The sequence below is a fragment of the Peromyscus eremicus genome, chromosome 15 (genome assembly GCF_949786415.1).
Source record: "Peromyscus eremicus chromosome 15, PerEre_H2_v1, whole genome shotgun sequence".
NCBI lineage: Eukaryota > Metazoa > Chordata > Mammalia > Rodentia > Cricetidae > Peromyscus > Peromyscus eremicus.
In genome coordinates this window covers 29,531,637-29,544,480 of record NC_081431.1, presented here as the reverse complement: position 1 = coordinate 29,544,480, position 12,844 = coordinate 29,531,637, and positions in this window count along the sequence as shown.

Below are 12,844 nucleotides of genomic sequence, written 5' to 3'. Positions count from 1 at the left end.
TCTCAGGGTATTGAGGGTATGAATGTGCTAACTAGGCAAGAGCAACCAGGCAAAGATAAAAAGCTTCCTTCTTCCATGTCCTTCTGTAGGCTTCCAGCAGAAACCATGGTCCAGATTTTATTTGAATTAAAGATTTATATTAATCCTCCCTCAAAAATCCAGACTACAAGTAAATAGATCTTCCTGCTTCAAATTAGGCAGAAATGGTTCACAGGTGTGCCCTCTATTTTTAGGCATTAGTTAATCCCAGATTTAGTCATGTTGGCAACCAAGAATACCCATTACAATCTTATTCCCCCTCTTCACTAATATTCTTGAGCAAATAGCTCCCCAGGAGAGTGAAAGGAAGGAGTGAAAATAATCAAAAGGTACATCTGAATCAAAAGGTACATCTGAATCAGCTGTAGATCTCATGGTCATGATGACTTTATATCCACGGATGGCTGAAATAAACTGAAATACCAGTCATTGATTTCTTGTGTAGGAGAGGATCAGCTAGAAATCCAGTTACAAAAGAATCTGTTCTTCCTTTATACTTGAAGATTTGAAATTCAAGTAATTACGTTATGTCTGGCAGTAAGTGGTGGGAAAGTGTCCAAGAGACAGAAAATGAGTACTCTTTAAAAAAAAAAAAAAAGTAAGAATGGCCTAACACAGAAAATACACTGGACCTGTCAGAAAGAGTGTGGCATCAGAAAGAGCCATGTGAATTTGGACTTCAACTCCTCCAGACCACATCTGCTTACTCCATGAGTCCTGAGAAAGGAAAAAACTCCTTGTTAAACAGGAGGACCCAGGGAAGACTTCTGTATGCTCCTCATTATAAAGAACAGCTAGAGGCCTTTAATTGCTTTCACAGCAAAAATGGCTTATTAGGATTTGAAGTTCCACTGATGATGGTAAAGGAGGCAGGATCTGGAGGCAGCAGCACCAGGAAACAAATCATATTCCAGAGCTAAATCATAATACAGAGCTCACCACTGGCACTACCACAATGAGCGTGGGCACTGCAGTGTGTGTCAACAAGAATACTGGCTTTAGCCTGGAGCTGCTTTAGAAGCTTGCAACATCCATGGCTCTGAAAATGGGATACAACCTTCCTCTAATCATCAAGCACAATGGACTCCTCCATTCTTTAGAACATAAGCTCTGGCATGCAGTTGAGTGACTCAGGCTTGTATTTCATATCTAGCCTCCGTAGTAAGGTGTAGGGCTTCTGAGGGGAACTCCTCCACCAAAACTTTACAAGGATTGTCAAAAGTGCTGGCAGCCAATAGCCCCTCCCCATGTCCACCCTGCAGCCACCCTGCAGCTTTACAAAATCACCTGTACTAACTTTTCCTTTGTGCCTTGGGCTTATTGTCGTCTCTCATTATTTTAAATATAGTTTCAATTTCTAACATAAATCCTTTTAGATTTTTCTTCCTACAATTGAAATTTCACTTTGTGCATACTATTTTACTCATGGAGGCTCAATTTTCTTTGCAGTAAGCTCAGGTTTCTGTTTTTCCCTTCATGGCTTGCTGTGATGGCTAATCTTGGCTGTCTACTTGACAGGTAGTTGAGGATTTGACTCCATCAGATTGGCATACAGTCATGCTTCTTTGGCATTTCCTTGATTGCTAATTGATGGAGGATGGCTTGGCCCTCTGCAGGTAGTGCCATAACCAGGCAAGTGAGCCTGGGCCTCAGAGGGAAGCTAGCTGAGCAGATCAGTGAGCAGTGGTTCTCTGTTGTTTCAAGCCGCTGCCTTGGGATCTTACCTTGGCTTCCCTTGATGACGGACTGTAGCCTGTGAGGTGAATAAACCCTTCACTTTCCCAGATTGGCTTTTTTGACTTTTATCACAACAGTAAAAAACTAACCAGAACATTTGCCATATTCTCAGGGCATGCACTGATGATAGTCCATCCTCCTCCTTTCAGCCTGTAGCCCCTTTTCTCAACACTTAAAGATTCTGGACACTGCAATCTTTTGCAATATTGACACTCCCAATTACACACCACTGCTTATGTAGCTACACTAAAGTATTTTTATTTTCTTATCTAATATAACATGTTTCTCTCTAATACGGCATGCTTCCCTGCTTTTCCCTCTTTAAAATTATCTCTGGATGTTCCTGCCTTTTCCACTTTAAAAATTATCCTTTGCTCATAACAGAACATTTATAGTCAGATTATTAAGTTCTACAGAAATGAGTGATTTATTGTACTCACATCTTCTCGTTCAAAATTTATTGCATTATTTTTATTAATTTAGCAAAATTGACCTTTTATATTACCTGCCTATCCATAAAACTTTAAAAACTTACATTCATTTAAGTCTTTAAGATCTTTTAGAACATCAACTTCAAATGTCTTATGTGTATTTAGGATTTCTCTTGGATACCTCATAACTTTTTATTAACACTATTCTCTTAAAATATGTTAATCCAAAATGTCTCATTATATAGTTAAGGCTATTGTGAGTGGAATTGTTTCCCTGATTTCTTTCTCAGTAGGTCTGTCGTTGGTATTCAGGAAGGCTACTGACTTTCCTGTCTTAAGTTTGCATTTTTCCTTTTTATGAATGTATTGATCAACTTTAAGGGACTTCTGATAATTTTAATCCTATTGGTTTAGAATCATGTCATCTGTAAATAAGGAAATTTTGACTTCTCCCTTTTCCATTTGCATCCCCTTTATCTCCTTCAGTTGTCTTATTGCTCTAGCTAAGAGTTCAAATACTCTATTAAATAAGAATGAAAGAGTAAACATGCTTCTCTTGTTCCTCTTTTTTTTTTTTTTAAATTCCTTTGAGTTTTTCTCTATTTAGCATGATGCTGCTGTGGGCTTGTTGTACAATGACTTCATTATGTTGAAATATGTCTTCCATTACCCTAGATTCTCTGGGACTTTTTATCATGAATGGAAGTTGGATTTTTACACAGGCCTTTATATATATATATATATATATATATATATATATATATATATATATATATTCAGATTTTATTAACACTATTCTCTTAAAATATGTTAATCCAAAATGTCTCATTATATAGTTAAGGCTATTGTGAGTGGAATTGTTTCCCTGATTTATTTTTTATATGATCATGGACTTGGTTTGCGAGTATTTTATTGAGAATTTGTGTGTGTGTATATGTTCATCAAGGTAATAAGCATATATATATCCCTCTCTCATCATCAAGGTATCACTGGCTTAAAAAAGAATTTGAATGCGATCCCTCTTTTACTATTTTATGGAATAGTCTGAGGAGTGTTTGCTGTTCTATAAATGACTAGTCAAACTCTACACTGAATCCCTCCTACTCTGGGCTTCTTTTAGTTGGGAAATTTTAATTACTGCTTCTATATCATTAGTTAGTTTGGGACTATTTAATTAATTCATGTTATCTTGATTTAATTTTGGTAGATCATATAGATTTAGAAATTCATCAATTTTTTTAAAAAGAATTTCCCAATGCATTCAAGACTATTTCCTACTTTCTCTTCTATCAGGTTCAGAGTAGCTGGATTTATGTTGAGGTCTTTGATCCACTTGGACTTAAGTTTTGTGCACGGTGACAGATATTGGTCTATTTGCAGCCTTCTACACGTTGATATCCAGTTATGCCAGCACCATTTGTTGAAGATGTTTTCTTTTTTCCATTGTATAGTTTTGGCTTCTTTGTCAAAAATTATATGTTCATAGGTGTGCAGATTAATGTCAGGGTCTTCAATTCGATTCCATTGGTCCACATGTTGGTTTTTATGCCAGTACCAAGCTGTTTTTATTACTGTAGCTCTATAGTAGAGCTTGAAGTCAGGGATCGTGATGCCTCCAGAGGTTGTTTTATTGTACAGGATTCTTTTGGCTATCCTGGGTTTTTTGTTTTTCCATATGAAGTTGAGTATTATTCTTTCCAGGTCTGTGAAGAATTGTGTTGGTATTTTGATGGGGATTGCATTGAATCTGTAAATTGCTTTTGGTAAGATTGCCATTTTTACTATGTTAATCCTGCCTATCCATGAGCATGGGAGCTCTTTCCATTTTCTGACATCTTCTTCAATTTCTTTTTTCAGGGACTTAAAGTTCTTGTCATATAGGTCCTTCACTTGCTTGGTTAGTGTTACCCCAAGGTATTTTATATCATTTGTGGCTATTGTAAAGGGTGATGTATCTCTGATTTCCTTCTCAGCCTGTTTGTCAATTGTATATAGGAGGGCTACTGATTTTTTTGAGTTGATCTTGTATCCTGCTATGTTGCTGAAGGTGTTTATAAGCTGTATCAGTTCCTTGGTTGAATCTTTGGGGTCACTCAAGTATACTACCATGTCATCTGCAAATAGGGAAGGCTTGACTTCTTCCTTTCCAATTTGTATCCCCTTAATCTCCTTATGTTGTCTTATTGCTCTGGCTAGAACTTCAAGTACTATACTGAATAAGTATGGGGAGAGCGGACAGCCTTGCCTCGTTCCTCATTTTAGTGGAATCGCTTTGAGTTTCTCTCCATTTAATTTGATGTTGGCTGTTGGCTTGCTGTAAATTGCCTTTATTATGTTTAGGTATGTTCCCTGTATTCCTGATCGCTCCAAGACCTTTATCATGAAGGGGTGTTGGATTTTGTTAAATGCCTTTTCTGCATCTAGTGAGATGATCATGTGGTTTTTTCTTTGAGTTTGTTTATATGGTGTATTACATTGACGGACTTTCGTATGTTGAACCACCCTTGCATCCCTGGGATGAAGCCTACTTGATCATGGTGGATAATTGTTTTGATGTGTTCTTGGAGTCTGTTTGCCAGTATTTTATTGAGTATTTTTGCATCAACGTTCATGAGGGAGATCGGTCTGTAGTTCTCTTTCTTTGTTGTATCCTTGTTTGGTTTAGGAATCAGGGTAATTGTAGCCTCATAGAAGGAGTTTGGTAATGTTCCTTCTGTTTCTATTGTGTGGAACAATTTAAAGAGTATTGGTATTAACTCTTCTCCAGGAGTCCAATTGTCGAGAAAGAGGTGGCTTTGTATGAACAAGAATTGTTGAGACCAAGGTTGGAAAAAGCACAGGAGCAAATAGCCAAACGAATGGAACTATGAACCAATAGCTGAGGACCCCCCAACTGGATCAGGCCCTCTGTATAAGTGAGACAGTTGATTAGCTTGATCTGTTTGGGAGACATCTAGGCAGTGGGACTGGGACCTTTCCTCAGTGCATGAGCTGGCTGTTTGGAACCTGGGGCCTATACAGGGACACTTGGCTCAGCCTGGGAGGAGGGGACTGGACCTGCCTGGACTGAATCTACCAAGTTGAACTCAATCCTCAAGGGAGTCTTTGCCATGGAGGAGATGGGAATAGGGGGTGGGCTGGGGGGAAGGTGGGGGAGCGGGAGGGGGGAGAACAAGGGAATCCATGGATGATGTAAGATTAAATTAAATTATAAAATAAAATTTAAAAAAAAATTTAAAAAGGAATTTCCCAGTTTGGTGGAATGTAAATTTTTAAGTGATTGAATTCCCTCCATGTCTCCTTTTTCCTCCTTTGTTTTATTATTTTCATCCTCCTCTTCCTTTTGGTGAATTTGGCTAAAGGTGTGCCCATCTTGTTAATGTTTTCAAAGAACCAACTCTTTGTTTCCTGTATCTTTATATTTTTATCTTTATTTCACTGATTCCATCAATGATTAATGGGATATCTGTGTCATACTCTTTACATAAGACTGAAAGACCATCATGGAAGATGAGTAGGAAAGTTGTAGGAGCCAGAGGTCAGGGAAGATTAGAGCAGTGTCTTCTGGCCACCACGGGAGCACTGCACTCATGACTCATAGCAGCTGTGGTCACTTGTCTAATATCAAGCGGATCAACATTCAAGCATGGAGTGGGAAGGATGCATGAGCTGAAGAGCTTTGAAGGAATAATGGCTTCTGGTAGAGAGAGAGTCAGCTTTCTTTAGGAGTCTGTCCATGGGGTTATTAAAAACTAATTTACTGAAGAAGATTTGAAGTTGAGTGTCACAGATGTGGGGGCACATTTGAGGTGAATAAATGGGAGTGGTTGGGGAGTAAATATCGTTAAAATGCATTCTATGAGATTCTAAAAGAATAATTACAAATATATCAATATATGTTTATTAAATTATTAATATAATGAATGTATTATTATTTGGGGATCTTTTATTAAATAACTTTAATGAATTCTGTTAACCCCAGGGTGTCTGTCAACTTGTAGGTTCACCCATACAGCATTATCTATTCTGCCACTAATAGTGTTTTATTTCAAAAGGCAACCTATAAAATCAGAAAAGGTTCTTTACCAACTACGTATCCAATAGAGGAGTAAATGCCAAAATATATAAAGAACTAAAAAACTAGTATCAGAAAAACAAATAACCCAATTAAAAATGAGGTACAGATCTAAACAGAGCATTTTCAGCAGAGGAAATTCTAGTGTCTGGGAAACACTTAAAAAAATGTTCAGTATCCTTACTCAACAGGGCAATGCAAATCAAAACTATTTTGGGATTTCATGTTACACAAGTCAGAACAGATAAGATTAATGCAACAAATGATAGCTCATGTCAGCAAGAATGTGGAGTAAGGGAAACACTCATCCTTTGCTGGGAGGAATGCAAACTTGTACAGCCACCACGGAAATAGGTGTGGCTGCTCATGGGAAGCTGAGAACGATCAAAACCCAGCTATATCACTCTTGGCATATACCTAAAGGATGCTTCACCTACACAGAGACACTTACTTGCTCAACCACGTTCATTGCTGCTCTATTCATAATAGCCAGAAATTGGGAACATCTTAGGTGTTCCTCAACAGATGAACATTTAAAGGAAATGAGGTATATTTACACAATGGGATATTACTCAGCAGTTAAAAAAGAAAAAGAAAACCATGAAATTCACAGGTAAATGGATGAAGCTAGAAAAAGTCTTCCTGAGTTTGATAACTCAGACACAGAAAGAAAAATATGGTATGTTTTCACTTATATGTAGATGTTAGCTATTAAGTCAAAGACAAGTAAACTATAATCTGTATAACCACAGGTTAGGTATAGAGTAAGGGACTAGGAGGGAGAGACAGTTCTCCACAAAAGGAGGGATAGTATATAGATTGTTATGGATGGATGAACGATGGAGTCTCAAACAGAATGATCAAATGAGGAGCGAGTGGGAAGAAGGGGCAAGTGAAGAAATATAGGGTGGAATAATTAAAATAAAGGGCCTTTTGAGGGATCTTATAGAAACCTATTAGAGCAGAATCACTCTAAAATATATACATATATGGAGGAGATCTAGATGAGATAGCAAAATTACAAGCAAAGAAACAAAGAAGAAATCCAAAAAGAATGGGCACAGAACCCCCCAACTGGATATCTCTTGTCACCAAGTGAAGCTTCCAACACTGGCAATGGGTTACACCTGGTTGATTTGTGGGCCAAATGGGTCCAATAGGACCCCAAACTATTCAAGGTATTGAGGCTGTTGGTTGCTCTCCATAAACTGACAGGAAGGTGCCGTTCCTGGGGATGGAACCCAACACAACTCACTGAACAAGGAGCACTCAAGCTGACGTCTCCCTAGAGCCCTCACCACTTATGGACTAGATTTCATAGCGCTGGAAGGTCTAGGCCAGCCTGGTCTACATAGTCAGCTCTAGGACATCCAGGACACAGAGAAACCCTGTCTTGGAAAACAAAACGAGTTTTGAGGCAGTTTTCTTTTATATTTGGAGAAGCTTTCTTTGAAAAGGCAGTACTGAATTGAGCACAATGGTTCAAGCCTGTAACCCCAGCACATAGGTGGCAGAGACAGGAGGATTACTGTAATGTTGAGTCCTTCCTGGTCTACATAGTGAGTCCTAGGTCAGTGAGAGCCACATAGCAGACTATGACTTATTTTAACAAGGCATCATCTCTTCTCTAGAGTTTAATCGAATTCAGATTTTACTTGTGAAGCAGTCTGAGCCTGGAGTTCTCAGGGTAATGAGGTCAGTTACTATACTAGTTAGTTATCTTGTGTGGATGTTCCCACCATACCTGACAGAAACAAATGGGGAGGAAGGGTTTATTAGGGCTCACTCTACCACAGCAGAATAGGCAGGTGGGGAAGCTCAGTCTCCAAAAGCGGGAGGCTGAAGCTGTTTCCATGGCAGCAGACCAGGAAGCTGCCCATAGGCTCAAGGAGCTAGGCCAGAAGCAGGCCTAGGCTAGGCTTTACTGCTCAGAGGCACAGTTCTAGTGACTTACTTCTCCTAAGAAAGCCCCTCCCAAGAGTCCCCAACCTCCAGATGTTGAACCAGCTGCTGGAGGACAACTGCTCAAAGTGTGAGCTGAGCCTATCGAGAGGTTCCTGAGACACTCAGAAGCTGAGCCTAAATGGAGGAAGTAGCTCTGGGCAGGGAATGGGGGTTGGGGGGAGGTGGGAAGGGTTGTAGGAGGGGTGCAAAATGAGAGGGGTTGGGGGGTACTCGGGGTTGTATGTTGTCCTGTTTGACTCCTTCCTGCCTCTGTATCTCTGATTCCTGTCAGCTTGAGAGGACCAACCAGATGCTGTAACAGGCTGCTCAGTCTTCCCTCAGGGATCAGGCCTAAATTTTAATTTCCTGAAACTGAGCAGTTTCTGGGAGAGCCACAAAGGACAATCGATCTCCAACACCCCGACAACAAGGATGAAGAAGCCTGGTACATGCAATATCAGGCTAGGCCAGGCCTGAGCCACAATCAGCAGATAAAAAAGGACAGAGCCTGAGACTTGTCCAGACCTGCCCAAAAATGGGAACACTGTAGCCCTAGCCAATCCCTGCTAGCCCTAGCCAATCAGGAACGTACTAATATGATTGACACTTGCTTAAGCCAAATTTTAAAATGACCTAATTACCTTAGGAACTCCCTTTCAGCTGTGCTTAAAAGAAGCCACACATCCCTCTCAGGGTCATTTTGACTTTGTGTGGAATGGCTGGGCCTCAGCATGTTAGAAGGGTTCTTGAGATAATAAACACTCTTGTTGACTGTATACGTGGATGGTGGTCTTTTGTGGGACTTCTCCAGAACCCTAACAGGCCTGAACTGGTGAGCAAACCCTGAGTTCCAAAGTGTTGTAACCCTGCATGATTCAGCAAATTAAAATTTTGATCTGTTATGGGACATCTCACCGGTTGTGGGCCACAGGCTCTAAGCCTGGAGTTTTACAGATTGAAAAAAGAAATACTTAAGGACACACACAAGTGTTTCTACGGCTCAGGGTAAGCAAGTTTTGGGGGGTGATTTTGATAAAACTGAGATAAACATACAGAGTTGACTGCAATCAAGCAACTGCATGGGCTGTGTCTAAGAGCACTTCTAGATGCTTCTACAAAGGCCGTTGTCTTCTGTAGAAATAGTTATGTTGAACAACCGCGCCACCTACAGAAGGCTGAGGGAACTGCAGCAGTAAGAATGCAAGTCCATCTGTTACCTTTCCTGATACATCTCCTCCCCAGCCACCACTTCTCTTCATACAATACCCATCCCCCATGTGATAAAAGCAGCAGGATGGTCAATTCCCACTGATCACCCCTCAAGGATACGACCCAGTATAATGATGGGACCATCTAGACCTGAACAAGCCCAAGCCGTCCTGGGTTTAAACTGAAAAGCCCACCCCAGGGTCCCTGAACCTCATCCTCTGTGGAGAAAGACACTCGTGGCATCATCTTGCTCAGTGACATCCTGGAAGCAGGCTCACCAAACTGTGGCATAGCATATCAATGGCCTCCCAACTCAAAGTCATTACAAATGCAAAGTTTTTCTCCACTTCAACCCTTCTGAGAATTTTTAAATATAAAGTGAATTCTTGAAGCATTCTGAATGTTTTTGTCTCCAACACGATTTTTGGGAAGTGACAACAAGTGCACTTTCTATAATCTATTCCAAATCTACCTCTTTTCTAATTATCATTAATATTTGCAAGCTTCATTTAGTAGGCTTTCACATTTTCATTAATAATCCAAATTACAATGAACTCAAACTCCATATTCTACTGCTCCAGGAAATTCAGTTTTTACCAGAATCTGCCCCAAAGGGTTTCTGAGAAACTCCCAACGATGCTTTCCTGCCATCTAGTCCTTCCTGGAACCAGCCATCTGCCACCAGGCCCCTGAAATATGTAGCCCATGAGGCTCTGCTCATTTGCCCATCTCTCTGCCTCCCACTTCCCTGCTTCCTCTAGCAAGTTTCTTCCCAAAAAGCAGGCCCTTTGCTTTATTTACAGTATCCCTAGAGACCCAAGTTAATACGACAAGAAGCTAAGGGAGGTACCTTCAGAGTCCTGTAATTGCTCATGCTTGGGTCCCCTCCCCGGTAAAGTAGTGACACTGAGTTGTGGGCAAAGATGTAACTCTACCATCCGAAGGGCATCTCCACCTTGATTGGCTTCAGTGACACCAAGGAGATCAGCAAAGCACACTTCTGGGTGTATCTGAGGATTTTCAGATGACTGGCATAGGGTACAGCCAATAGAGACACTCACACTGAATGTGGACAGTGCCAAGGAGCAGGAAACACTGTCCCAGAGTGTCACCAGCCCAAGCTCTACAAGAGCAGCCCTGGACTCCCCAGGTACTGAGTGCAAAGAAAAGAATGGCCACTTGGAGACCCCAAGGACTTGTCAGGATGAAGGGCAGCCATTACTTCACCTTGGGTCCCCAGAACAGCCATAGTGACCAGGCTGACCGTGAAGTCAGATCAACCTGGGCACCTACAGAGAAACTTGGCCTGTCTTCATGTATATTTTTAATTTATGTTATTTACAATGCATTTCAAATTGAGGCTCCATTTCTTTTTTTCTTTTGAGATACTTAGCCCTCTGTGGTTACAGGCACCACACAGCCTGTAACAGATAGGACTGTGGTACAAACACAGAAATCCTGATCCAGCCATCTCTGCTTGGAGGGGTGGAGCTGAGTGGGAGTGTGGCAGCCCTCAACAGAGACTTGTGCGCTGGGAAAAGGATGTGGTGTCCCAGATGTGCAAGTGCTGTGGGATGTTCTGTATGGCAAATGTGTTGCTAATTAGTCAATAAATAAAACACTGATTGGCCATTGGCTAGGCAGGAAGTGTAGGTGGGACAAGGAGGAGAATAAAGCTGGGAAGTGGAAGGCTGAGTCAGAGAGACACTGCCAGCCGCCATGATGACAAACAGCATGTGAAGATGTCGGTAAGCCACGAGCCATGTGGCAAGGTATAGATTAATGGAAATGGATTAATTTAAGCTGTAAGAACAGTTAGCAAGAAGCCTGCCATGGCCATACAGTTTGTAATCAATATAAGTCTATGTGTTTACTTGGTCGGATCTGAGTGGCTGCGGGACTGGCGGGTGACAGAGATTTGTCCTGACTGTGGGCCAGGCAGGAAAACTCAAGCTACATGCAAGGATAATTTTATGTGGCCCTTCAGCCTGCTGATATTCATCCAGCAAGGAGATCCTAAATGCAAAAGCAATTCTCACTTGCCTACGTACATGAATCATTTCAAATTCCAAGTTGAGCATCTCATAACACTAACGAGATTAATCACCTCCAACTCGGCTGCTACACGCTTTACTGCTCTGCAGAGGATTGGAGCTGCTGGAGCAAAGAGAACGGAAAAGAATCCAGGTTATTGATTTCTTGCTGTTTAGAGCCTCTGGACCATGTGTTTTGTTTGCTTTAGGCTGGGAGATACGGGAAAGGTATGAAGACGAGCTTTCATACTTTACTAAACATACATGTAGACAGACATACAGACCTGAACACATCCATCGTTTGGCACACAAGGAACTGTTACAGCAACTGAGGACAACAAGGCCTTCACCAGGAACTGGAAGCAGCCATCATTCAAAGCTCTGACAGAATGAGCCATGGTCTTATTTTTGTTTTGTTTTGTTTTGTTGTTTCAAGACAGGGTTTCTTTGTGTAGCCCTGGCCGTCCTGGAACTAGCTCTGTAGATCAGGCTGGCTTCAAACTCACAAAGATCTGCCTGTCTTTGCCTCCCGAGAGCTGAGATTAAAGGTGTGTGCCCCTACCGCCCAGATTCATGGCCACTTTTTAAAACTTACCCAAATACCATGTGGCAGAGATGCTAATGTTTTAAGACCTTAATGATGTCTAATGGTGTCACAGAGACACTTGGGGACCTGGGCTACAGCACTGCCATGGGAACATGATGATGGAGTACCCTTTCAAAGAACAGTCACATGAGTATAGCTTGCCTTGGTCATTCACATCAATTAGTGGCCCAGAGCTCTAGCCAGGCAACCCAAATGGAGTACAATGGCCTCCCAGGTAGCTGAAGTATTATCGTTTCCAGAGATCTGAGGTGTTATTTTTCTTAAAGGAACCCCGATTAACAACGTGTAACAGTGTGTCTCATTATAGAGAGAGCCAAGGGCCCAGTAATGCCAGGCTTGGCACCTTCAGCCTTAGAGCAGAGTGGGTTCAGCTGATGGAGTAGTGGTGGGACCACTGGACCTCGCTGTGGTGGAGCTTGAGGCTCCCTGGGTCAGTGCAGTCTGGTAATGTTGTGCAGAGAACTCACCACTCAGGTCTGGAAAGCTCGCTTCTATACTGATGAGCATAGTCAACAGCGGGTAAGAAAACGAAAAATGAATGAAGCCATGGTTTACTCCTTGACTACAGCAACAACCTTGACTGGGGTAGAAGTTGAAGTTCATGAACTAGACCTGAATAATCCCCATTCTCTTTCTGTTTGAAATAAGTAGCTTCCTACCTGGCTTTTCAATCACTTCCGAGGATTTTTGAAGTGCAGATGCTAAATTTTAGCCCAAAGATTCTCTACCCACAGATATGGGACATACCCAGGAACCTGTATCCCTACAA